At 52.3% G+C, this 23,673-nt stretch overlaps 1 protein-coding gene and 1 pseudogene across 3 annotated transcripts in view; both read right to left on the bottom strand.

Moving 5' to 3' along the window:
* The window catches only part of LOC140423001 (uncharacterized), a 280,598-nt gene that overhangs the window by 21,844 nt on the left and 235,081 nt on the right, over nt 1–23,673 (bottom strand). The window lies entirely within an intron of this gene.
* LOC140429167 (mitochondrial fission regulator 2-like) lies at nt 3,344–19,692 on the bottom strand (annotated as a pseudogene).

Genomic DNA, 23,673 nt, shown 5'->3' with positions numbered 1-23,673 from the left:
TTCCCCATACACTCATGCACCTCTTACACAAAATACTTCACCCTTCAGGCGGAGAAAATACCAAAAAAATCAACTTGAGCCACCAAATGTGCAACCGATAACTCCATGGCTGCCACCGGAAATCTGTGCCAAACATACCAACGCAAACTAGCACGGTTGCACAATCTGAAACGTCTGTGGCTGGATTCTCCGTTCCTGAGACTAAGTGTTAACATCGGGACAGGATTTGTGGAGTTCCACGGCAGCAAAACTGGTGCCGCACATGAACTAATTCTGCTACTGTTAAGGAGCTAGCGCCCGCACCACAAGGAACACAATCAATTCCAATGAGAAACTGGTGCCTGATTCATCGGATGCGCGATTGACACTCAGGAGGCTGATTAGCTGCATCCGCATATACACACTTCACTCCCCACATACACCATCCCAGCCAACAAGACGGCATTGTTGCTCTGTTGCACGCCAACATGGCTGATGGGTCGGCTGAGACCAGAAGGCACCTGGGGGGGGTGGCTTGGGGACCACCCATATGACCTATGGTCCGAAGCTCACAGTGGCCAGTCAGCAGCATGCGCAGCTGCATGGCTGCATTGTATACCGTGGCAATGGTGTTCCGTGCCCGTCCACCCCAGCCCCACAGCTCACCTCCTGGCCATCTCCACTTCTCCCCCCAGCCCTGGCAGGAGCCTCCACCCCCCCCCCCCCCCCCAGCCAGCGGCACAACTGTCAGCAAACTGACGATGTTGGACACTTTCCATACCCCCCTCTCCCTCCCTCAGCAGCTACGACACCTGTTTCACGATTTTTAAAAGTACAATTAAACCTCGATGTCAGGAATTCGGCCCAATGGAGGCGGAGAATCGCGGAGGCCCCGGAGAATACCGGGTCAGGCCCGCTAATGAAATGCCAACGGTGTTTGCTGTTCGCTGTCGAGGCGACGGCGAATTGCGATTTGGCGTGAAATCGGAGCCTGCTGCGATTTCGGCATCGGAACCGATTCTCCGCCCAATTGCGTTTCCGGATTCCCGAATCGGCCAACCGAGAATCCCGCCCCTGTACTTTCATCCAGTTGTATTGGGAATTCCTGTGCTGACTTTAACAAGAAATAAGCAGGGCTTCTAAATTCTCAGCAGTATCACAAATGCGGCAAGCCACTATGTTATCACTAAATGGGATGTGGGGCGGCACGGTGGCTCAGTGGTTAGCACTGCTGCTTCGCAGCACTGAGGACCCAGGTTCGATTCTGGGTCACTGGCCGTGTGGCATTTGCACATTCTCACTGTGTCTGTGTGGGTCTCACCCCCACAACCCAAAAAGATGCGCAAGATAGGTGGACTGGCCACACTAAACTGCCCCTTAATTGGAAAAACAAATAATTGGCTACTCTACATTTATATGAAAAAAACAAAGTGGCATGCATTTCAGTTTTTCAGCTGACCTCTAATTTAGTAACAGTACAGTGTCTAATGTTTCAGGGAGAATTCATCTCTGCTACTGTGGGGCATTTTCTCTAGCTACACGGTAAGCTATCATGTAAGAGGCTAATTGTGCGTTGTCATTCATTGCAACATTTCTGCTAAGGAATTTAGCTGACGATTTAATTCTCGCTGCATCCTTTGAAAAAAATCAAGAGGTTTGTCCTCGAACTCGCCAATTTTAGTCGTCAAATGCCTTTGAAGTTTTGAGGTTTTTAAGCTTTCATTTGCCAGTACTTACCTTCATATAACACACATGGGCTCTGCAACCTGATTTGCATTGGCAAAAGCCATACCTGAAGAAATCATCTTTTTTTTTGAGATGGATAGCATTTATAACTCATTTTTTTTCTAAAAACAGTGAATGGTAAATGAAAGATTCATTACAGTTTTTTGATGAACTACACCTTTACTTGACTTGTCTTTGTTAACTGTAAACAGGACTGAAAAGCTAATCTCCAGTACTTCCAGAATTTACAAGCACAATCCCAAGCTGAAAGAACCCTTAATTAAAATAATATTCAGCACCAGCAAAACATTCATACAGACTTACCAGGACTGTAGCTTTCGCATTTTAGCAGTTTGCTATTTTAAAAGAAATATGAATCCTTTAAAAAGCTAAAAGCAGTTTCACAAATGGTAGAACATAGAACAGTACAGCACAGAACAGGCCCTTCGGCCCTCGATATTGTGCCAAGCCTTGTCCGAAACCAAGATCAAGCTATCCCACTCCCTGTCATTCTGGTGTGCTCCATGTGCCTATCCAATAACCGCTTGAAATTTCCCAAAGTGTCCGACTCCACTATCACAGCAGGCAGTCCATTCCACACTAACCACTCTCTGAGTAAAGAACCTACCTCAGACATCCCTCCTATATCTCCCACCCTGAACCTTATAGTTATGCCCCCTTGTAACAGCTACATCCACCTGAGGATATAGTCTCTGAACATCCACAATATCTATCTCCCTCATCATCTTATAAACCTCTATTAAGTCGCCTCTCATCCTCCTCCGCTCCAAAGAGAAAAGCCCTAGCTCCCTCAATCTTTCCTCATAAGACGCATCCTCCAAACCAGGTAGCATTCTGGTAAATCTCCTTTGCACCCTTTCCAATGCTTCCACATCCTTCCTATAGTGAGGTGACCAGAACTGCACACAATACTCCAAATGTGGTCTCACCAGGGTCATGTACAGTTGCAGCATAACCCCACGGCTCTTAAACTCAAGCCCCCTGTTAATAAACGCTAACACACTATAGGCCTTCTTTACGGATCTATCCACTTGAGTGGCAACCTTCAGAGATCTGTGGACATGAACCCCAAGATCTCTTTGTTCCTCCACATTCCTCAGAACCCTGCCGTTGACCCTGTAATCCGCATTCAAATTTTTCCTACCAAAATGAATCACCTCGCACTTACCAGGGTTAAACTCCATCTGCCATTTTTCGGCCCAGCTCTGCATCTTATCAATGTCTCTTTGCAGCCTACAACAGCCCTCCACCTCATCCACTACTCCAACAATCTTGGTGACATCAGCAAATTTACTGACCCACCCTCCTGCCCCCTCCAAGTCATTGATAAAAATCACAAATAGCAGAGGACCCAGCACTGATCCCTGTGGTACACTGGTTACTGGTCTTCAGTCTGAAACTTTTCCATCCACCACCACCCTCTGTCTTCTATGTGATAGCCAGTTACTTATCCAATTGGCCAAATTTCCCTCTATCCCACACCTAGAGAGACTAACAAAAACTAAGATTTCAAATTTACAATGTCTTGAGAAAGCTTTCTTGTATACAAGTAACATACCTTAGGTAGATAATTACAAATGGAAATTATTGTAAATAAGCATGTTATCATTCTGTCCATTTATACTTGCACTATGGTCCCAATTCTTTTCCAGCGTATACAACAGTTAAGAATAGTTTCCAATATTTACATCAGCTGGTTTTAATATTTTACAAGTCTTCAAAATATTTGGTTTCCCGTGTTTCAGGTGTTGTCCAAACCTTCAAGTCTCTCGGCTTGACAATGGAGAGAATTCAAAGGGCTAATTTTCATTATTCGAAGATTCATTCATGTATCTGTGTGAAAACTTGCATTTTAACGCATCAGCAATCAGTGCTGCTGGATCAGAAACAGATGCATATATTGCTGGTTTCTTCCCCATGGGTGTTCCTCCAGGTGACCTCGCTACTACTTTTAATTTGACATTCTGCATGTCCTTTAATGTTTTTTAAAATAAATTTAGAGTACCCAATTCATTTTTAAAAATTAAGGGGCAATTTAGTGTGGCCAATCCACCTACCCTGCACATTATTGGGTTGTGGGGCTGAAACCCACGCAAACACGGGGAGAATATGCAAACTCCATACAGACAGTGACCCAGAGCCGGGATGGGACCTCGGCGCCGTGAGACAACCGGGCTAACCAGAGACTTCCGGGTGCGGCTATGCAGAGCTAGGTCGCATGTTCGGTAGCTCCCGCTTGGAACGGACTTTTGGGCTCTTTACAGGGCCCCCATGGCATTTTTTCGACATTTCCCGGTGTGGGAAGAAGACTGCAACATTCCCCCGACAGTGTCCCCCAGGGATGGTATGTCTCTTGGCTACCAGACCTGGCAGAAACAGTAAACGATTTGGCTGTAACTGCAGGATAAACAAAGCCTCTTCCAGCATGCAGGCGGGGGAAGGGCAAGCTTAAAGGCTGCAAGCTGACTTGAGGGCCTTTATTAAAGGTGAATTCTAGCAGCAGAGGGAACAGCTGTGAAAAGATCTACCAAGGCCATTGAAGAAGCGGGGACGAGGCTTCCGGTGGTGGTCATGGAGGACTAGGTCGCGCATTCGGCAGCTCCCTTCTGGAACGGACTCTCAGACCGTTTTCAGGAGTTTCCACAGACTTTTTGGGGCAGATTGGTGAAGCGAACACTGCCAAAAGGATTCCCTCTCGAGACTTCCGGTTGCGGCTATGCGGAGCTAAGTCGCACATTCGGCGGCTGCTGCAAAAATGGACTTTTGGGCACTTTTTCAATGTTTCCCGGTGTGGGAAGGAGTTAATAATAGCTCCCTGTCAGTATATGGCTTTAACTTGGAACGGGGCGACAAAAAAGGTGGTGGTGGACCCGAAGAAGGGAGGGAAGAAGGACAAAATGGCGGCGGACGGAGACCAGGCAGCTGGCGGAAGAGCAACAGGAGGGTATCCAGCACTGCCTCAGAGAGATTAAAACGGACCTGCTAGAGCCGATGAAGGCTTCTATTGATAAGCTGCTGGAGACGCAAACGGCCCAGGGGGTGGCGATCCGAGAGGCTCGACAAAAGATCTCTGACAATGAGGACGAGATCTTGGGCCTGGCGGTAAAGGTGGAGGCGCACGAGGCGCTCCACAAGAAATGGCAGGAGCGGTTCGAGGAGATGGAGAATCGGTTGAGGCGGACAAATCTGCGGATTCTCGGCCTCCTGGAGGGGCCGGACGTGGGGGCCTATGTGGTCACCATGTTGAACTCGCTGATGGGAGCGGGGTCCTTCCAGGGGCCTCTGGAGCTGGAAGGGGCCCATAGAGTGTTGACGAGGAGGCCCAAGGCTAACGAGCCTCCGCGGGCGGTGCTGGTGCGGTTCCATCGGTTCGTCGATCGGGAGTGTGTGCTCAGGTGGGCCAAGAAGGAGAGGAGCAGCAGGTGGGAGAACGCGGAGGTTCGGATATACCAGGACCAGAGTGCGGAGGTGGTAAAGATGAGGGCCGGGTACAGTCGAGCGAAGGCGGTGCTGCACAGGAAGGGCGTGAGGTTTGGCATGTTGCAGCCGACGCGACTGTGGGTTACCTACAAGGACCGGCACCATTATTTTGAGTCTCCGGAAGAGGCGTGGGCCTTTGTTCAGGCCGGGAAGCTGGACACAGACTGAGGGTCAGGATGGGCGATTGGGGACTGCGGTGGATATGTTATGCCTATTTTTGGTTCGGGGGGGGGGGGGGGTGCCTTTGCATTGTTTTGGGTTTCTTTTTCTCTGTGTCTTTCTCTTTTGGGTTGGGGAGGGTGGATGGGGCGGGTTGGGCACTGTTTTGGTTGGTGGCAGGGCCTGGTAGATGGAGAGCGGGCTTTTTTCCCGCGCTGAAGACTGGAGGGGGCGGGGCCAGGGCGGGGAAGCGAGGATTGTTTCCCGCGCTTAGAACGGAGGGGGGAGGGGGAGAGCCTGTGGATGGGGAGCGGGAGAGGAGAGTGTGCCACACAATGGGAGGAGTCGAAGGGGAGGCGGGAGTGGCCGGGGTCAGCAAGAGTCAGCTGACTTGCGGAAGTGCAATGGGGGGAGTAAACCAGCTAGGATGGGTCCTAGCCCGGGGGGGGGGATAGAGTTGCTGCTGCTAAGGTCAAGGAGGAGCTGGAGCGAGTGGGGGGGGGTCGAGACGGGGGTATGCCGCTGTGGGAAAGAAGGTGTCATTCGAGGCGTCTAGCATTGTGGCAGATAATGGCGGTAGGTACATAATGGTAAGTGGTAAGTTGCAGGGAGAGCGGGTGGTACTGGTCAATGTGTATGCCCCGAACTGGGACGATGCGGGTTTTATGCCGGCGTAGTTGGGTGGGATCCCAGACTTGGAAGTGGGGGGCCTGATAATGGGGGGAGACTTTAACACAGTGTTGGATCCGGCACTGGATCGCTCCAGGTCTAGGACGGGTAGGAAGCCGGTGGCGGCTAGAGTGTTGAGGGGATTTATGGACCAAATGGGAGGGGTGGGACCCTTGGAGATTTGCAAGGCCGGGGGCTAGGGAATTTCATTCTTCTCACATGTCCATAAGGCTTATTCTCGAATCGACTTTTTCATTTTGAGTAGGGCGCTGATAGCAAGAGTAGAGGATACCGAGTATTAGACAATAGCCATTTCGGACCACGCCCCGCATTGGGTGGACTTGAAGATGGGGGAGGAGAGGGACCAGCGCCCGCTGTGGTGCTTGGAGGTAGGGCTGTTGGCGGACGAGGAGGTGAGCGAGCGGGTCCGAGGAAGTATGGAGAGGTACTTGGAGACCAACGACAACGGGGAGGTCCGAGTGGGGATGGTATGGGAGGCACTGAAGGCGGTGGTGAGGGGAGAGCTGATCTCCATTAGGGCCCACAAGGAGCGGGGGGAGAGGGAGAGGCTGGTGGGGCTAGGCAGGAGGTATGCGGATTCCGCATACCTGAGGAATTCGACCTGGTGACCACCAGGAAAGTGGAGGTGCAGTGGAGGAAGGCCCAGGGGACGGTCTACGAGTAGGGGGAAAAGGCAAGCCGGATGCTGGCGCATCAGCTTCGGAAGCGGGACGCAGCTAGGGAGATCGGGGGAGTTAAGGACGGGAGGGAGCGTGGTGCAGAGTGGGGTTGGCATCAATGGGGTCTTCAGGGACTTCTACGAGGAATTGTACCGATCCGAGCCCCCACGGGAGGAGGGAGGGATGGGCCGTTTCCTGGACCAATTGAGGTTTCCAAAGGTGGAAGATAGGATTGGATTGGATTTGTTTATTGTCACGTGTACCGAGGTACAGTGAAAAGTATTTTTCTGCGAGCAGCTCAACAGATCATTAAGTACATGAGAAGAAAAGGGAATAAAAGAGGGACTGGTAGCGGGACTGGGGGCCCCGATTGGGCTGGAGGAGCTGATCAAAGGGATAGGAAGCATGCAGGTGGAGAAGGCACCGGGGCCGGACGGTTTCCCGGTCGAGTTGTATAAAAAATATATGGATCTGTTGGGCCCGCTGTTAGTTAGGACCTTTAATGAGGCAAGGGAGGGGGGGGTGCTTTACCCCCGACGATGTCCCGGGCACTGATCTCCTTGATCCTGAAGCGGGACAAGGATCCCCTGCAATGTGGATCTTACAGACCTATTTCCTTGCTAAATGTAGATGCCAAGGTGCTGGCGAAGGTCTTAGCCACGAGGATTGAGGATTGTGTGCTGCAGATCATCCATGAAGACCAGACGGGGTTTGTGAAGGGGAGACAGTTGAACGCGAATGTGCGGAGGCTTTTGAACATTATCATGATGCCGGCGAGGGAGGGGGAGGCGGAGATATTGGTGGCGATGGACACTGAGAAAGCCTTCGATAGGGTAGAGTGGGGGTACCTGTGGGAGGTGCTGAAGAGGTTCGGGTTTGGGGAGGGGTTTGTCAGGTGGGTCAGGCTGTTGTATGAGGTCCCGATGGCGAGTGTGGCCACAAACAGGAGGGGGTCCAAGTACTTTCGGTTGCACCGAGGGACGAGACAGGGGTGTCCCTTATCCCCCCTGCTCTTCGCACTGGCGATTGAACCCCTGGCTATGGCACAGAGAGTCGAGGAACTGGAGGGGGTTGGTGCGGGGTGGGGAGGAACGTAGGATGTCGCTTTATGCGGACGACCTGCTGCTGTATGTGGCGGACCCGGTGGGAGGAATGCCAGAGGTAATGAGGATCCTTAGGGAATTCGGGGACTTTTCGGGGTACAGGCTCAATATGGGGAAGAGCGAGCTGTTCGTAGTTCAGCTAGGGGACCAGGAGAGGGGGATTGGCGAGCTCTCACTAAAAAGGGCGGAGAGGAGTGTGGTGGTATGTATTAGGGGTAATGTGGTACCTGTGAAGCCGAGAGGCTATTGGCTGACAGGTCCCGGGTCCTGGTTGGATCTGCCGACTTCTGGCTCTGCCCTGAAGGCGGAGTATAAGAGCTTGAGCTTCTCCCCGCAGCCTCATTCTGTTGCTGAGCTGCTGGGGACAAGTCTCGCTTAATAAAGCCTAGATAGACTTCATCGCTTCTCGTCTCGCGTAAGTCATTGTGCGCTACAATTTATTAAGTGAGCTTAAAAGACTATGGAGCTCCGGATCGCCCCGGTGTGCCTGCGGATCAGCCCCCATGCAGCGAACTCGGCGGCCGTATTCAAACACTGGCAAGCATGCTTCGAAGGTTACCTCCGAACAGCCCCCGGCCGGATCATGGAAGAGCAGAAAATGCAGGTCCTGCATTCGAGGGTAAGCCCGGAAATTTACTCACTAATAGAAGACGCAGAGGATTTCCCGACGGCGCTCGCATTGCTGAAGGGCATCTACGTTCGGCCCGTAAACCAGGTCTACGCGCGCCACCAACTCGCGACGAGATGGCAAATTCCCAGAGAATCACTCGAGGAATTCTACGGCACGCTGCTGATTTTGGGACGAGGCTGCAACTGCCCGTCGGTGAACACGATCGAACACACGGACCTGCTAATTTGCGACGCATTCGTGGCAGGTATGAACTCTCCCAAATTCGTCAAAGACTTTTAGAAAGAGAGTCGCTAGGACTCTCAGAGGCACGGGCCCTTGCGGCCTCCCTTGATGTGGCCTCCCAAAACGCCTGCGCCTACGGCCCCGACCGCGCGGCAGCCCCTTGGGCTCCGTGGACCCCCGTCGCGACCAACTCCCCTGCAGCCCCCCCCCCCCCCCCCCCGCAAGCTTGGGTGGTTAAAGCGCCAGACCATCCCTGGGGGGCCCGCTGCTATTTTTGCGGACAGGCGAAACACCCCCGGCAGCGCTGCCCGGCCGCGCAGCTACTTGTAAAAGCTGCGGCAAAAAGGGCCATTACGCGGCAGTGTGCCGGTCCTGGGGGGTCGCCGCAATCCCGGAAAAGAACGAGGACAGCACATCCCAAACACCCCCCAACTCCCCCCCCCCCCCCCCAGCGCCCCATGTGCGACCCGCTGGCGCCGCCATTTTGGGTCCTGGGCACCATGAGGGGAGGATGGGCGCCACCATCTTGTGACCCCCCAGCCACGTGCGATTCATGGGGGTGGCCATTTTGTCCACCCCCGACCACGTGCGACCCATGGGGGCGGCCATTTTGTCCACCCCCGGCCGCGTGCGATTCATGGACTCCACCATCTTGGTTGACAACAAAGTACCCCAGCATCGACGGCTCCAAGGGGTCCGAAGAAGACGCCGCGACACTACTACCACGACTGGCTTCGGTGATACTGGATCAATCGCGGCCCCGGACGCTCCAGACGACGACAACAACGGTGCTGGTCAACGGATACGAGACGCCATGCCTGATCGACTCCGGGAGCACTGAAAGTTTTATTCACCCAGACACGGTAAGACGCTGTTTTCTGACCATCCATCCAAGCACGTAAAAGATTTCCCCAGCTGCAGGATCCCACTCAGTGGAGATCAAAGGGTTCTGCATCGCAAACCTAACGGTGCAAGGGAGGGAGTTCAAGAACTACAGGCTCTACGTCCTGCCCCAACTCTGCGCGCTTATATTACTGGGATTAGACTTCCAGTGTAACCTTCAGAGCCTAACATTCCAATTCGGCGGCCCAATACCCCCACTCACTATCTGCGGCCTCGCAACCCTCAAGGTTGAACCGCCGTCCTTGTTTGCAAACCTCACCCCGGATTGCAAACCCGTCGCCACTAGGAGCAGACATTACAGCGCCCAGGACCGGACATTTATCCGGTCTGAAGTCCAGCGGTTGCTGAAGGAAGGCATAATCCAGGCCAGCAATAGTCCCTGGAGAGCCCAGGTGGTAGTCGTAAAGACCGGGGAAAAGCAAAGGATGGTCGTAGACTATAGTCAGGCCATCAACAGGTACACGCAGCTAGATGCGTACCCTCTCCCTCGCATATCCGACATGGTCAATCGGATTGCTCAGTATAAGGTCTTTTCCACCGTGGACCTCAAGTCCGCCTACCACCAGCTCCCCATCCGCCCAGGTGACCGCAAGTACACCGCCTTCGAGGCAGACAGGCGGCTATACCACTTCCTAAGGGTCCCATTTGGCGTCACGAACGGGGTCTCGGTCTTCCAGCGGGAGATGGACCGAATGGTTGACCAGCACGGGTTGCAGGCCACGTTCCCGTACCTCGACAACGTAACCATCTGCGGCCACGATCAGCAGGACCACAACGCCAACCTCCAAAAGTTCCTTCAGACCGCAAACGCCCTGAACCTCACAACGAGGAAAAATGCGTTTTTAGCACAAACCGTATGGCCATCCTGGGATACGGAGTGCGCAATGGAGTAATAGGCCCCGACCCCGAATGCATGCGCCCCCTTATGGAATTTCCCCTCCCCCACTGCTCCAAAGCCCTGAAACGTTGCCTGGGCTTCTTTTCATATTACGCCCAGTGGGTCCCCCAGTACGCAGACAAGGCCCGCCCGCTTATACAGTCCACTACCTTCCCCCTGTCGACAGAGGCTCGCCAGGCCTTCAGCCGCATCAAAGCGGATATCGCAAAGGCCACGATGCGCGCCATCGAAGAGTCCCTCCCCTTCCAGGTCGAGAGCGACGCATCCGATGTAGCTCTGGTGGCCACCCTTAACCAAGCGGGCAGACCCGTGGCTTTTTTCTCCCGGACCCTCCACACCTCAGAAATCCGCCACTCCTCAGTGGAAAAGGAAGCCCAAGCCATAGTGGAAGCTGTGCGACATTGGAGGCATTACCTGGCTGGCAGGAGATTCACTCTCCTCACCGACCAACGGTCGGTAGCCTTTATGTTCGATAATGCACAGCGGGGCAAAATTAAGAATGACAAGATCTTAAGGTGGAGGATCGAGCTCTCCACCTTTAACTATGAGATCTTGTATCGTCCCGGAAAGCTGAACGAGCCGTCCGATGCCCTGTCCCGCGGCACATGTGCCAACGCACAAATAGACCGCCTCCAAGCCCTCCACGAAGACCTCTGCCACCCGTGGGTCACCCGATTCTACCATTTTATAAAGTCCCGCAGCCTCCCCTACTCTGTGGAGGAGGTCCGTACAGTCACCAGGAACTGCCACATCTGCGCAGAGTGCAAACCGCACTTTTTCAGGCCGGATAGAGCGCACCTGATCAAGGCTTCCCGCCCCTTTGAACACCTCAGTTTGGATTTCAAAGGGCCCCTCCCCTCCACCGACCGCAACGTATACTTCTTGAACGTGGTGGACGAGTACTCCCGTTTCCCCTTCGCCATCCCCTGCCCCGACATGACAGCGGCCACAGTCATTAAAGCCCTTGACACCATATTCACACTGTTCGGTTTCCCCGTGTATATCCATAGCGACAGGGGGTCCTCCTTCATGAGCAATGAGCTGCGCCAGTTCCTGCTCAGCATGGGCATAGCCTCAAGCAGGACGACCAGCTACAACCCCCGGGGGAACGGGCTAGTAGAGAGGGATAACGGCACGGTCTGGAAGACCGTCCTACTGGCACTACGGTCCAGGGATCTCCCAGTTTCCCGGTGGCAGGAGGTCCTCCCGGACGCTCTCTACTCCATCCGGTCGCTGCTGTGTACCACCACTAACCAAACGCCTCATGAGCGCCTCCTTGTCTTCCCCAGGAAGTCCTCGTCCGGAATGTCGCTGCCGACCTGGCTGGCGGCCCCAGGACCCATCTTGCTCCGGAAACATGTGCAGGCGCACAAATCGGACCTGTTGGTCGAGAGGGTCCACCTTCTCCACGTGAACCCGCAGTGGCGTACCCCGATGGCCGACAGGACACGGTCTCCCTGCGGGACCTGGCGCCCGCCGGCAACACACACACACCCCCGACACCGATCACCCCCTCCCTGCCACCGGCGCACCCCGCGACCGCCCCCTTCCCGGGGGGATCGGTCCTCCTCCCGTGCCCGCCCAGGAGTAAAACAGGAACAAACAGCGAAACGCTCCCGGAGACGACAACGCCCAAGCAAGCAGCTGCACCACCACCGGGGCTGAGGCGATCGACGAGGAAGACCAGACCGCCCGCTCGACTCGTGGAATCCGCGTGACAACAAGAAAAAGCAAGAATGTTGTAACAAAAAAAAAAAAAATGTTTTTGCCCATATTGTAAATAGTTCTCACAAACTTGTACATAGCCCAGTGTAGGGCTAAAGCTGTATTAACACAGTCCGAAATTTGTTCCAGGGCCAGCCTTGTAAACCCCTACCACCATGCGAACCACCACCCCGCCGGGTTCCTTTTAAAAAAATATATATTTTATTCAAGATTTTTTGGCCAAACAGTACGTAGTGTTTCTTTTAAACAACAATAAAGCAATATAAATAACAGTGGCCAGTTTTAAACAAATAAATAAATAATATATGAACAGAAACAAAAACCAAACTAAATGGCAACTGCCTTGTCAAAAATAAATACTCTCCAAAGATACAGTCCAACAGTCCAATATACATTACCTAAAACAAGTGCCTATACATATACAATAACATCCCTGAGAGTCCGTCCGATTCCTTCCCCCCCATCCCCCCTGGGTTGCTGCTGTTGTCTTCTTCTTTTCCATTCCCTCTATCTTCCTGTGAGGTAGTCGACGAACGGTTGCCACCGCCTGGTGAACCCTTGAGCCGAACCCCTTAGTACGAACTTAATCCGTTCTAACTTTATAAACCCTGCCATGTCGTTTATCCAGGTCTCCACACCCGGGGGTTTGGCTTCCTTCCACATTAACAATATCCTGCGCCGGGCTACTAGGGACTTAAAGGCCAAAACATCAGCCTCTCTCGCCTCCTGCACTCCCGGCTCTTCTGCAACCCCAAATATAGCCAACCCCCAGCTTGGTTCGACCTGGACCCCCACCAGCTTCGAAAGCACCTTTGCCACCCCCACCCAAAACCCCTGTAGTGCCGGGCATGACCAGAACATGTGGGTGTGATTCGCTGGGCTTCTCGAGCATCTCGCACACCTATCCTCTACCCAAAAGAATTTACTGAGCCGTGCTCCAGTCATATGCGCCCTGTGTAACACCTTAAATTGTATCAGGCTTAGCCTGGCACACGAGGACGATGAGTTTACCCTACTTAGGGCATCAGCCTACAGCCCCTCCTCAATCTCCTCCCCCAGCTCTTCTTCCCATTTCCCTTTCAGCTCATGTACCATGATCTCCCCCTCGTCCCTCATTTCCCTATATATGTCCCGACACCTTACCATCCTCCACCCATGTCTCTGAGATCACTCTATCCTGCGTCGGGAGCTGCGGGAATTCCCTCACCTGTTGCCTCGCAAAAGCCCTCAGTTGCATATACCGAAATGCATTCCCTTGGGGCAACCCATATTTTTCCATCAGCGCTCCCAGACTCGCAAATGTCCCATCTACGAACAGATCTCTCAATTGTGCTACCCCTGCTCTTTGCCATGCTCCAAATCCCCCATCCATTCTCCCCGGAACAAACCTATGGTTATTTCTTATCGGGGACCGCACCGAGGCTCCCGTCTTTCCCCCATGCCGTCTCCACTGCCCCCAAATTTTCAATGTAGCCACCACCACCGGGCTTGTGGTGTATTTCTTCGGTGAGAACGGCAATGGCGCCGTCACCATAGCTTGTAGGGTAGTCCCCTCTGCAGGACGCCCTCTCCAATCTCTTCCACGCCGCTCCCTCCTCTTCTCCCATCCACTTACACACCATTGAAATATTGGCGGCCCAGTAATACTCACTTAGGCTCGGTAGTTCCAGCCCCCCCCTGTCCCTACTACGCTGCAAAAATCCCCTCCTCACTCTCGGGGTCTTCCCGGCCCACACAAAACTCATAATACTCTTCTCGATTCTTTTGAAAAAAGCCTTCGTGACCACCACCGGGAGGCACTGAAACACAAAAAGGAATCTCGGGAGGACCACCATTTTAACCGCCTGCACCCTACCTGCCAGTGACAGGGACACCATGTCCCATCTCTTAAAGTCCTCCTCCATCTGTTCCACCAACCGCGTTAAATTAAGCCTGTGTAATGTACCCCAATTCTTGGCTATCTGGATCCCCAAGTACCGAAAGTCCCTTGTTACCTTCCTCAACGGTAAATCCTCTATCTCTCTGCTCTGCTCCCCTGGATGCACCACAAACAACTCACTTTTCCCCATGTTCAATTTATACTCTGAAAAATCCCCAAACTCCCCAAGTATCCGCATTATCTCTGGCATCCCCTCTGCCGGGTCCACCACATATAGCAACAAATCATCTGCATACAGAGATACCCGGTGTTCTTCTCCTCCCCTGAGTACTCCCCTCCACTTCCTGGAACCCCTCAATGCTATGGCCAGGGGCTCAATCGCCAGTGCAAACAATAACGGGGACAGAGGACATCCTTGCCTCGTCCCTCTATGGAGCCGAAAATAATCAGACCCCCGTTCATTCGTGACCACGCTCGCCATCGGGGCCCTATACAGCAACTGTACCCATCTGATATACCCATCTCCAAAGCCAAATCTCCTCAGCATCTCCCACAAATAATCCCACTCCACTCGGTCAAATGCTTGCTCGGCATCCATCGCCACCACTATCTCCGCTTCCCCCTCTGGTGGGGGCATCATCATTACCCCTAGCAGCCTCCGTATATTTGTATTCAGCTGTCTCCCCTTCACAAACCCAGTTTGGTCCTCATGAACCACCCCCGGGACACAATCCTCTATCCTCGTTGCCATTACCTTGGCCAGAATCTTAGCGTCCACATTCAGGAGGGAAATAGGCCTATAGGACCCGCATTGCAGCGGGTCTTTTTCCTTCTTTAGGAGGAGCGATATCGTTGCCTCTGACATAGTCGGGGGCAGCTGCCCCCTTTCCCTCGCCTCATTAAAGGTTCTCATCAGTAGCGGGGCCAACAAGTCCATATATTTCCTATAGAATTCAACTGGGAATCCGTCTGGTCCCGGGGCCTTCCCCGCCTGCATGCTCCCAATCCCTTTCACTACTTCCTCCGTCTCAATCTGTGCTCCCAGTCCCGCCCTCTCCTGCTCCTCCACCTTAGGAAATTCCAGCTGATCCAGAAAGCACATCATTCTCTCCTTCCCATCCGGGGGCTGAGCTTCATATAATCTTTCATAAAATGCCTTGAACACTCCATTCACTCTCTCCGCTCCCCGCTCCATCTCTCCTTCCTCATCTCTCACGCCCCCTATCTCCCTCGCTGCTCCCCTTTTCCTCAGTTGGTGGGCCAGCAACCTGCTCGCCTTCTCCCCATATTCGACCACCCCATACCAGCTCCCCCTTCTCCCCAGCAGCAGCAACCCAGTTAACCCACCCCCCCCCCCCCCCCCCGCTAGATCCCTCACTAGCGTAATTGCATCCCCCATGTTGCTCCCAGAAGTCAGCAAACTCTGGCCGACCTTGGCTTCCCCCCGTGACCTCGACTCCCACTGTGCGAGGCCCCCTCCTTCCTGCTTCCGTGTTCCCGCCATGATTACCATAGCGCGGGAACAAAGCCCGCGCTTCCCATTTGGCCCCGCCCCCAATGGCCGGCGCCCCCAGCTCCTCATCCTCCCTCCCCCCCCCCCCCCCTCCCCCACGACATGGGGGAGAGAGAAAAGTTACAGGGTCGCAGGATTAACAACTTGGGAAATCATCTCTTCCCCCATTTCCCCCCCCCCTTCACCCCACGTAATCACCCCACCACTTTGTCCCAAATGTTCTTTTTCTAGCCCGCTTATTCCAGTTTCTCCTCGACAATAAATGTCCACGCCTCTTCTGCCGTTTCAAAGTAGTGGTGTTTCCCTTGATATGTGACCCACAGTCTTGCCGGCTGCAGCATTCCAAATTTAACCTTCCTTTTGTGCAGCACGGCCTTGGCCCGATTAAAGCTTGCCCTCCTCGCCACCTCCGCACTCCAATCTTGATATACACGGATCACCGCGTTCTCCCAACTACTGCTCCGAGTTTTCTTTGCCCATCTGAAGACCATCTCTCTGTCCTTATATCAGAGAAATCTCACCACTATGGCTCGAGGAATTTCTCCAGCCCTCGGTCTTCGCGCCATAACTCGATAGGCTCCCTCCACCTCCAACGGGCCCGTCGGGGCCTCCGATCCCATTAACGAGTGCAGCATCGTGCTCACATATGCCCCGACGTCCACCCCTTCTGCACCTTCGGGAAGACCAAGAATCCTTAAATTCTTCCTCCTCGCATTATTCTCCATAGCCTTTCCACGCACCTTTTGTGTTGTGCCTCGTGCATCTCTGTCTTCACCACCAGGCCCTGTATGTCGTCCTCATTCTCAGCAGCCTTTGCCTTCACGACCCGAAGCTCCTGCTCCTGGGTCTTTTGCTCCTCCTTTAGCCCTTCAATCGCCTGTAATATCGGGGCCAACAGCTCCTTCTTCATCTCCTTTTTAAGTTCTTCCACGCAACGCCGCAGGAACTCTTGTTGGTCAGGGCCCCATATTAAACTGCCTCCTTCCAACGCCATCTTGCTTTGTGCCTGCCTTCCTGGCCGCTGCTCTAGAGGATCCACCGCAATCCGGCCACTTTCCTCTCCTTTTTCCATCCGTGTCCAGGGGGGATTCCCTTCTGGTTTACCGCACAGTTTTTCTAGCCGTTAAAATTGCCGTTGGGGCTCCTATTAAGAGCCCAAAAGTCCTTTCCACTGGGAGCTGCCGAAAAGTGCGACTTAGCTGGTCATCGCCGCACCCGGAAGTTCGCCGGGTTCCTTTTTAACAAGGGGTGAATGTGGTGGTATGTATTGGGGGTAATGTGGTACCTGTGAAGCCGAGAGGCTATTGGCTGACAGGTCCCGGGTCCTGGTTGGATCTGCCGACTTCTGGCTCCGCCCTGAAGGCGGAGTATAAGAGCTCGAGCTTCTCCCCGCAGCCTCATTCTGTTGCTGAGCTGCTGGGGACAAGTCTCGCTTAATAAAGCCTAGATAGACTTCATCGCTTCTCGTCTCGCGTAAGTCATTGTGCGCTACAAGGAGCTTCAGATATTTGGGGGGACAGGAGCTGGGGGGCCCTGCATAGGCTTAACTTTACAAGGCTGGTGGAACAAATGGAGGAGGAGTTCAAGAGGTGGGATGCGTTGCCGCTGTCCTTGGCGGGTAGGGTGCAGTCAATCAAAATGACGGTGCTCCCAAGGTTTTTGTTCCTGTTCCAGTGCCTCCCCGTGTTTATCCCGAAGGCTTTTTTCAGGCGGGTTAACAGGAGTATAATGGGGTTTGTGTGGGCACGAGGGACTCCGAGGGTGAGAAGGGTGTTCCTGGAGCGGAGTAGAGATAGGGGGGGGCTGGCGCTGCCCAACCTCTGTGGGTACTACTGGGCCGCCAATGCAACGGTGGTGCGCAAGTGGGTGATGGAGGGGGAGGGGGCTGCTTGGAAGAGGCTGGAGACGGCGTCCTGTGTGGGTATGAGTCTGGGGGCGCTGGCAACGGCGCCGCTGCCGCTCGCTCCAAGGAGGTATACCACGAGCCCAGTGGAGGCGGCATAGGGGGGAAGTTGGGGCCTCGGCATGGACCCCATTACGGGGGAACCACCGGTTCGCCCCAGGAAGAACAGGTGGAGGGTTTTCGGGGTGGCACAGGGCAGGGATACGAAAGTTGGGGGACCTGTTTGTGGACGGGAAGTTCGCGAGCTTGGGTGAGCTGGAGGAGATGTATGGGCTCCCCCCCGGGGAACACCTTCAGGTACTTACAGGTAAGGGCGTTTGCCAGACGGCAGGTGGTGGAATTCCCGGTCATGTGTGCCCTAGGGAGGGTGAATTCTTCCTCTTCGTGCGCGAGGCTCAGCCTCATACAGTTTAAGGTGCTGCACAGGGCACACATGACCGGGACAAGGATGAGCCAGTTCTTTGGGGGTGAGGACAGGTGTGTTAGGTGCTCAGGGAGCCCAGCAAATCACACCCATATGTTCTGGGCATGCCCAGCGCTGGGGGAATTTTGGAAGGGGGTAGCGAGGACGGTGTCGAGGGTGGTAGGATCCAGGGTCAGACCGGGCTGGGGGCTCGCAATATTTGGGGTGGCAGAGGAGCCAGGAGTGCAGGAGGCGAAAGAGGCCGCAATTCTGGCCTTTGCGTCCCTGGTAGCCCGGCGAAGGATTCTCCATCAGTGGAAAGATGCGAGGCCCCCAAGCGTGGAATCCTGGATCAGCGATATGGCAGGGTTCATTAAATTGGAGAGGGTGAAATTCGCCTTGAGAGGGTCGGTACAAGGGTTCTTTAGGCGGTGGCAACCGTTCTTAGAATTTCTGGCAGAACGATAGACATTGGTCAATGGCAGCAGCAGCTCGGGGGGGGGGGGTTTACTTTATTTTTGTTTTATGTTATTTACACTGGAGAGTCTGAGGGGGTGTATACACCTGTTGTGTTAAGTCGGGGTTTTAATGTTAATTTATTATTTATGTACAGGGGGGAGGGGTTGGGGGGGTTGCTTTTTTAGATTGTGTTTTGTACTTAACCCTGTTCGGTTCTTTTTTCTTTCTCATTTTGTTATTTATATTTTATGAAAACCTTTAATAAAATTTTAAAAATAAAAAAAACAGGGCTAACCCACCGTGCTGCCCTCTGCATGTCCTTTAATATGTCCATCATGCTGAAGGGGTTTGAGGATTTTTCAGTTGGCTTTGGTTTGATGGTCACATGACTAGAATTGCTTTTCATAGCTTGGCATTCTCTGACAAGATCTCAAGTTGATAGGGCAGCATGGTGGCGCAGTGGGTAGCACTGCTGCCTCACGGTGCCGAGGTCCCAGGTTCGATCCCGGCTCTGGGTCACTGTCTGTGTGGAGTTTGCACATTCTCCCCCTGTTTGCATGGGTTTCGCCCCCACAACCCAAAGATGTGCAGGGTAGGTAGATTGGCCACGCTAAATTGTCCCTTAATTGGAAAAATGAATTGGGTACTCTAAATTTAAAAATTGGCGGTGGTTCTGGAGCAGACTGATGGACCATACAATGTGCCAACTGTTGTGGATGTTAATTTTGGAGGAGGAACGGAGGCAACATGAGTACCTAAACCGAGTGAAAACTTCACCATCATCATCAGCAATCCATGGTATATCAGCCAGAGATGGAACCATAGGTTTATGGCTGTAATTACATGAGTCAGGCTCCTTCTATGTTCAGTCCTGCCAAGAGCTGAAAGCAGACACTGGGCCAGTGATTTAATGGAAGTGATGATCCTATCCTTCGAACAATACTGCAAGACTGTCCGTATGGTTTGCTTCGCCATAGTTGTACGAGCAAATCAATGATATTCCAAAGTATTCTAGTAGCTCACAAATAAAATTTAGCAGGCGAGACATCAGATGATTTAGTGTAGTCACCACAGCACAGGAACATTGCTCTGTTCACATTTAATCATCAAGACTAATTTAGGATAAATTTCTCTCCCTCGCCTCCAGCAGCTTCTCCAGTCAAGAAATCATCTTTATACTGCTTTGTTCCCTATTTCATTTTTTTCTTAATGGGCTGTTCACAAGAGACCCTGGAACTCACACCACCACTGCTTTGTCCTGCGCTAGTTTCTTCTGAGCAGCTCTCTCCAGCAGATTCAATGTGAAATCCTGGCCTGTTTGTGTCTCTGGCTCCCTCTTCCTTAATACAAAACGATCCATCTTCAGTTCTTTCTAGTTCTGTTGCATGCTTGCTGGCAGCTATGAAACAGAGGAATCCCTCCTCCATGATTTCATGCCCAAAGCACGGATGTACAGGGCGTGTGATGTCAGTGTTACATGCCAAACACGTGACCTGCTCTCTGTCACCGCTTCTGGCGGGAATATTCCAGCATTCTTAAAACCTCCACGACCCTCCCGACACCTGCCCCGCGACCCATCCACGGGTCGTAATCTGCAGTTTGAAAACCCCTGGTATTGAAGGCCGGTCCTGTCTTCTCCATTATGGTCTTCTACTCGTAGCATGGGTACCGATCTAAAAGTCTTGTTGGCTGTCATTTTATAGTCCCCACACAAGCGGGTAGTCTTGTCTGGTTTCAGCACAGAGACCACTGGTGCTGCCCATTCCGCAAATTGGACTGGGCAAATAATCCCCAAGTTCTGTAGATGGCTCAGCTCATCGTCCACCTTTGACAGTCGGGCATATGGGACTGGGTGGGCACCGAACCTTTTGGGTTGGGCATCTGGATCGATGTAAATTTAATCTTCGCTAGGCCTTCCTAAAACACTTCTGGGTCTTTTACCAGGACCTTGTGAGGTCCTACTGTCTGCCTGTACCCATTCCAAAGATCTATTGCCAATCTAGGGGGAGTCTCTAAGCAGTCGTGGTGCAGAATACTGGGTCCTGGCCCCTGCACCACTCCCAGTCGAACTGATTGTTATCCATGGGTAACCAGGGTCATCGTGCTCCCAATAATTGTTAACGGTTCTCCGGTATACGTAGCCAGCCAGGCCTTAATGCCCTTTAGGCTCTGGCGCTGGATCTCCTAACGTATTTTCCAGAATGTTTGTTGTCCAATGACTGAGACCACAGCCCCTGAATCTATTTCCATATCCAAGGGGTGGCCATTCACTTGGAGGGCTATCTTAATTGGGACTACGTTTGTTGGTGTAATGCAATTGAGTTGCATGCAATCATCCTCATCGAGCTGGGCATATGTAGAGCCCTGGCTCGGGATAGTTATGTCACCCGACCAGGGCAATGCGTTCGCTGTCGATTCTGGCGCTCCCGGCTGCCACGGCTCCTGCACAACAAGTGCAACACCATTGTGAGTCTTCTTCCTGGACCTCGGGGGCGACGTCTTGTTGGGCTGCGGTGGTTCTTGGCCAATGGGTCTGACCACAACGTTGCTCAGATGGCGACTGAGTCCCATAGGCCCTGCTCTTGCGGGGTGTTACTCACTGGAATGGGGAGTGGCCAATGCTATTTACATCAAGGTCCATGGAGCCCTGGAGTTCCTGGATTCTCTTTTACACATTTTCATGAGAGAGGGATAATTCTATGGCCCTTTTTAAATCCAAGGACGGTTCCGCCAACAATTTCTGTTGAGTTTTTTATTTTATTTATAAATTTAGAGTGCACAATTAATTTTTTCCAATTAAGAGGCAATTTAGCGTGGCCAATCCACCTACCCTGCACATCTTTGGGTTGTGGGGGCAAAACCCACGCAAACACGGGGAGAATGTGCAAACTCCACACGGACAGTGACCCAGGCTGGGATAGAACCTGGGACCAGGGCGCCGTGAGGCGGATTGCTATCCACAGCGCCACCGCGCTGCCTGGGTCGCCATGTGTTTCATGCCACACACTAGGTGGTCTCGCAACATCTCCGGGTGGGATGACCGTAGTCAGAATGATCAGCCAGCTTGCGAAGGAGCGCAGGAATTCTGCGATCAATTTCCCCCGGGATTCGACGTGCCATGTTGAACCAGTATCTCTGCACGATCACTGATGGTTTAGGGTCGAAATGGTGTGCGACAAGTTCATGGAAGGTCTTCAAATCTGCGGCTGCCAGGCAGGTAAGGCTTTTGATCACACAGAAAGTTGGGGCTGTACAGGTGACCAGGAGTATTATCCTGGCCTTAACTCCACCGTCCTGCCCGTTCTCCATAACCCTTCAACCCATTACCAATTAAAAATCTGTCTAACTCTTTTGCGGGGAGGGTACAGATTATCAAGATGAACGTACTGCCCAGGTTCCTCTTCCTGCTTAGATCTATACCGATCTACATCCCCAAGGTCTTTTTCCATTCAGTAGATAAGACAATTACGGCGTTTATGCGTGTGTGTGTCTGGGGGGGGACGGGGGGAAGAACCCCAAAGCAGTACTAAAAAGAAGAAACAAGGTTGGGGGGGGCCTGGGGTGCCTGGCCCTCCCGAATGTGCAATACTATCACTGGGAAGCCACAACGGAAAGAGTGAGGGAATGGATAAAGGACCCAAATACGGAATGGGTGAGGATGGAGGAGTCCTCGTGTACAGGGACGACCCTCTGGGCCCTTGTAAATTACAAATAATTGCCATTGTAAAATGAAGGGCCCTGAAGCAACAAGGGAAGGGGGGGGGGGGGGGGGTTGAGGGAGGACCAACACAAAGGAAATTGATATGTACAGTGTAATCGGCACAGTTACCCATACTGCTTCTATAGTGCACAATATGTAAAAACATCAATAAAAATATTTCAAAATAACAAAAAGGTGGGAGGGGGTGTTTAGGGAGTTATTTCCAATGTTGGATTTTTGTAAAGTATATCTAGTGTACATAGATTTGTTAATTTTGCATATTTAATAAAAACATTTTTTTAAAAAAATCTGTCTAACTCCTTAAATTTACTCACTGCCCCAGTATCCACTGCACTCTGGAGTAGCTAATTCCACACATTCACAACCCTTTGGGACAAGTAGTTTCTCCTAAAATACATTTTAAATTTGCTACCTCTTATCCTAAGACTATGACCTTTCATTCTAGTATGCCCCACAAGAGGAAACATCCGCTCAACGTCTACTTTATCAATAATTTTTATCATCTTGTATGTCTCAATTTGATCTCCCCTCATTCTTCTAAACTCTGGAGAGTTTAGGCCTAAACTGTTCAATCCCTTATCTCTGGAATCAACCTAGTGAACCTCCTCTGAACTGCCTCCAATGCCACTACATCTTTCGTCAAATAAGGGGACCAAAACTGCACAATACTCCAGGAGTGGTCTCACAAATGTCTTGTATAACAACATTCCCTTACCATCATACTCTATTCCTATAGCTATAAATGCCAACATTCCATTCACTTTCTTTATTATCTGCTGTATCTGCATGCTAGTTTTCTGTGACTCATGAACGAGGCCCTCCAGATCCCTCTGCAATGGGAGAAGGGGCAGCACGGTAGCATTGTGGATAGCACATTGCTTCACAGCTCCAGGGTCCCAGGATCGATTCCAGCTTGGGTCACTGTCTGTGCGGAGTCTGCATGTCCTCCCCGTGTGTGCGTGGGTTTCCTCCGGGTGCTCCGGTTTCCTCCCACAGTCCAAAGATGTGCAGGTTAGGTGGATTGGCCATGATAAATTGCCCTTTGTGTCCAAAATTGCCCTTAGTGTTGGGTGGGGTTGCTGGGTTATGGGGATAGGGTGGAGGTGTTGACCTTTGGTAGGGTGCTCTTTCCAAGAGCCGGTGCAGACTCAATGGGCCGAATGGCCTTCTGCACTGTACATTCTATGATAATTCTATGAAAAACGCACGTTTACCGAGGTACAGTGAAAGGTCTTGTTCAGCGTACAGTCCAGACAGATTGTTCCATACATGAAAAACATAGGACATATGATAAATTCACAATATAAGTACATAGACATCAGGTGAAACATACAGAGTATAGTGCTACAACAGTAGAGACGATGCGTAGAGAGATGAGTTCAGTCAATAAGAGGGTAATTTAGGAGTGTGGTAGCAGCAAGGAAGAAGCTGTTTTTGAATCTGTTACTGCATGTTCTCAGACATTTGTATCTTCTGCCCAATGGAAGAGGTTGGAAGAGAGACTAACCCAGGTGGGAGGGGTCTTTGATTGTGCCCGCATTCCCAAGGCAGCAGGAGGTGTAGACATAGTCAATGTATGGGAGGCAGGTTCGCACATCTA

The sequence above is a fragment of the Scyliorhinus torazame genome, chromosome 1 (genome assembly GCF_047496885.1).
Source record: "Scyliorhinus torazame isolate Kashiwa2021f chromosome 1, sScyTor2.1, whole genome shotgun sequence".
In the NCBI taxonomy this organism is placed as follows: Eukaryota; Metazoa; Chordata; class Chondrichthyes; order Carcharhiniformes; family Scyliorhinidae; genus Scyliorhinus; species Scyliorhinus torazame.
The sequence above is the reverse complement of the archived record's forward strand: the minus strand, read 5'-3'. Positions and strand labels throughout refer to the sequence as shown.